General features: G+C 39.5%; 1 non-coding gene across 1 annotated transcript; it reads right to left on the bottom strand.

Annotated features, from left to right (window-relative positions):
- Positions 1–2417: 2417 nt before the first annotated feature.
- Positions 2418–2521, bottom strand: LOC112125206. The gene has a single exon (XR_002909710.2). It is a non-coding gene; the product is annotated as a U6 spliceosomal RNA (small nuclear RNA).
- Positions 2522–4317: the final 1796 nt, after the last annotated feature.

Raw genomic sequence — 4317 nt, 5'->3', positions numbered from 1 at the left:
GCTTCTCAAAGAAAAGGTCATCAGAATGTAACATGGCCAAAACCAATGTATTTTTCCCTACCCCTGTTTTCAGGAATAGCTGAATATTTTTGGCTGAAATTTTCCAGAGAAGTTCAGCCTAAGGCGGACACTTGGCATAGAAAACTTCAGCCTGAATAGTTAATGTATGGTGAAGTTATAAAGCAACTGAAAACAGGGGTGTTATGATAGGACGTGTTAGGCACCCTTAATAATAGGCTGTGCTACCAGCCTGGGTATAATCACACTATATTTTCAAGTGGTACCTGATTTATAATCTGCCATTTGGATCATGATCTGTTAGGATTATGATCTATTAAAATATACTTTTTAATAAATCATATGCTGGTAACTGACACAGATGACCAAAACCATGAAATTTTTGAACACTTCTGAACCACAGATTTACAGTGAAACAGGGTTGGCGATCATGTGAGTAATAGAACAGAGAGTACATATTGATGGATTGTGTTCAGAACCACATTTCAGAGCATACCCTTGGGCTCAGTTTTCCAGCATATTTTATTTGCCTTGACCTTTGCTCAGACTTTAGAATGTTGACTAACCATCTCATGCTGACAACGTCATTAAGCATTTTGGAGAGAAATCTATGCAAAGGCTGAGATCGTCTGCGGACTTTTTAAAATGTCTTAAATGCTGCAAACTTTTATGGAATATTAACACCATGACCTTTGCTTCACAGCACCGATAGCGAAGGAAATCTCATTATAGCCACTGCAGTGTAACTTCAGTTTGACTCTATTTTGTTTTTTCTTTCTAAAAACCTGCTGAAAATGTAATTCAGCCCTTAAGGCAAAGGTATTTTATCCTATGGTTTTATGAGGGTTTTTTTTATTGCAATATGAGTCGTATTTCACAGAATGGTAGACAGCTCTGTAACAGCTTTTGGAGAGAGCCTGGAGTAGAAATACTTGGACCTCTATAGAAACTCACTTCTTTCTAAATGCTGTGGGTAATATGATAACCCAACCCACACAACAAAGTGTAATTACTCACCTGTGCTATCCACAAAACTCCCTCAAACAAAAATTGATGGGATACCTTATTTTACTGACAAAAGGCGATATTCTGGCCCTTGGTTACAATCATGCAACCCATTTAAATCAATGAGCTTTTATGGCTGTAAGAGCAGTGTTTGGCTCTAGTGTACTATATCAAGGCATCAAGTTTGGATACTAACACAGAGCCAGACCTTTAAATGCCCACCTCACAAATCTGGGGTTCTTAGAATTAGGTTTTTGTTCACCCCGTTATAAGGAAACAACCTAGCTGTTATTTTGGCTCTGCATTCAGATTCTGTTAGTGAGGTATTCCTGTTTTACTGGCCTTCAGGTAAATGCATTGGTTGTCAGTGCAACTAAATCCCATGAAATGAAAGAAAATATTTAAATCAGTTACTTAGAAGCCATTTAAGGAGCTGTCTTCAAACAGGCCAGTTAATGAATATTAAAAATCTTAAATCCTGCTACTTGTCTGTTTACCAGTGTTTAGCCCCTGTATCTTTTCCAGGAATACATGGTATAGCCATTTGGTGATTAACAAGATAAACTGTTAATAGTTTGTTACAGTGGCATTACCATAGCCCAGTAAAATTATTACAAGTTATTAATTCTAATCTCTTGCCAGTGTGTCAATTAATTTCCTCTCACCAATCCATGAGGACATCTTAGAGGTTTTCCTTGAGTTGGTTTCTTCTTGAGTCATCTTTGTTTTTCTTAGCTGTCTGTGATAGTTGGCTTGCAGAGATGGACAGGATGAGCTGAGGAGTGCATGCTGTTTGAATACAGTAGCTGAGTGGCATGGGTGATCACTTCAGAATTTTTTATATTCTTCTTCTTATTTTCATGAAATTATAGGAAAACACTCCCTTTTTCAGGCTTGTTTAGATTCAGGCTGGCTACTGTCATTCTTTCATCAGTTCCACATCTTCAGGGGTTGATTTTGTTGACACTTTCAGCTTTTGATATGCAGTCTGCTTAATGAATGTGCAGCGCACTTCTAATTGGCTGTGTCCTGTTGGGGAACATTTCAGATAACTTTTAGTTTTTGAATTTCCTTTTGATTCTGTCCATTTTGGGAAATGTTCCTTCAGTTTTATTAGCGTTCAACAGGAAATTTTAAAAAAAGTCAAAACACTCATTCTTTAAAAAATAATTTTAGCTTTAAAAACACTTTTAAAAAAATCAATAATTCTTAGAGTCTTTAACTATTTAAGCTAAAGAAGTTGTTGATACTTCATAACAATTTTTGGAGAGATCATTCTTCTTGTCTTCCTGAGCTGGGTGAGGGAGCTGCTGGAGCACTGACAGTAATTAATTAATTCCCCATTAATATAAATATTGTATACTTAAATGGCTTTTTACATTAGTAATCAGCTGTACTAGATGGAATGCTTCACGAATGTGGGTGTCATCCTTGTGCAGGGGCCATGCTAATCTTCTCAGTATCGTTCCAATTTTAGTATATGTGCTGCAGATTACATTTTGGAGTGGTACATAAAGCATTTTATCACTTACATAGCAGTGATATTAAGAAACTCTTTGCATTTAGTTAAAATACTTTCAAATATGCCTTTCAAAATGGTTTGCCGTTTCAACATTTAAAAAATAATCAATGGTTTTTAACAAAACATTTCTTTACTACACACATTTTTCTCAAGTTTTAAGGGCACAGAATTTTCTTGAAAAGGGGGGCTGGTAGAGGCCATTGGCACTGAGTTTCTAATCTGCTGGGGGGTGCTTCACCCAGGCCCTGCCCCCAGCCTGCTTCTTCCTGCCCCTGCCCTGCCTCTTCCCCTTCCCTCCCCGTCCCTTCCCTGCCGAGTTCTGCCCCCTCCCCTGAGCACAGTGTGCCCTCTCTCCTGACCCTTTCCCCTTAGCACCTCCTGATGCTGCAAAACAGTTGATCTGTGGCAGGCAGTAGACACTGGGAGGGAGGGGGAGGTGTTGATTGGCGGGGCCCGACAGCGGGCAGGAGGCGCTGGGGGTAGGCGGTGGTTCTGGTAGGGGGGCTGCCGGTGGGTGCTCAGCACCCACTATTTTTTTCCTGTGGGTGCTCCAGCCCCAGAGCACCCATGGAGTCGGTGCCTATGGTAGATACCCTCTTTACAACCTAGATTTATTGTTTTGATAACAAATCCCCACATTCCTTTCTGGGGTATTTGCGTAAAGAACATCCTCACATTCTTTTTCAGACCAGGTCTTTCCTAAACACTTTTCTTTACAAATTTTCTGTTCTTGAGATAAGGAATTATATGTATTCCAAACTTATCATTTTTACAAGAGGGAAGTGTCCTGGTCTAGATATCAGGGGGTAGCCATGTTAGTCTGTATCTAAGGTGCCACCAGACTCCTTGTTGTTCTGGTCTAGATAGGCAGGGCCGTCCTTAGGCATAGGCAGCATATGTGGGTGCGTAGGGCACCAGAAAATTTGGGGCACCCCTGGGTCTTAGTGTTCACCCTCCCGCCTCTTCCTATCCCTGTTCTGACCCTTCCTGCAGGCTCCCACAGCTAGCTGCTGCAGCCTGGTGACTCTTACTCCAGAGGGGCTCTAGTACTTAAAAGTGAAAAAGCCTTCCAGCCTGCCCGCCCTATTAGCACAACACTGAAACTGTTAAAGAGCCATTCAAGTGGTAATGAAGCCATTTAACAGGCATTTGCCAACCCCCAGGTATCTACTGTCAGTTTCTGACTTTACTGATAAAAGCAGTTGTGCATTACTGTAATATTTACTCAGAACTTGTCAGTCTACAGGACCTTAGTTTAAAATTTGCTGTAAAAATATTTCATTAGTGTGTTGCTGAAGATTATAAAATCATATCTCTAAAAAATCCTTGCATAGATTTTTAGATGCATAATTTGAGTATTCATCTTTAGCCTTAAATGCTTGGATCTTCAGACATATAGTTTTTTAAACAAATCCTTCAAAAGACCACCCTTATCTAAAATACACATTTTAATTTTAATTACTATAGTACAAAAAACTTGCTTCCAAAGTCTTCCTGTCCTTTCTGTCCATCCCTTTCTCCCTTCACGTCCCTGTTGGAGAGAGCCCTTAAAGGGACAACACCCCTTTCCTTCCAGAAAGCTGGACAAATGAGTTTCCCTTTCTTTACTTCTGACTATTTGATTAACTAGTTTTAAGAGAACCCTCCAGCAAAATCAGTACCTTAGTAAGATATAAAATCCTTTGTTATGCCTAAAATCTTTGGAAACATATTTTTAAAGTTGGTGAAATTTCATTAAGAAGTCTATTGTTATGGAGATCACACAAAGTAAA

The sequence above is a fragment of the Terrapene carolina genome, unplaced genomic scaffold, assembly GCF_002925995.2.
Source record: "Terrapene carolina triunguis isolate 2854851 unplaced genomic scaffold, T_m_triunguis-2.0 Scaffold183, whole genome shotgun sequence".
Taxonomy (NCBI): domain Eukaryota; kingdom Metazoa; phylum Chordata; order Testudines; family Emydidae; genus Terrapene; species Terrapene triunguis.
Note: the sequence above shows the minus strand (reverse complement) of the source record. Positions and strands in the feature narration are given on the sequence as shown.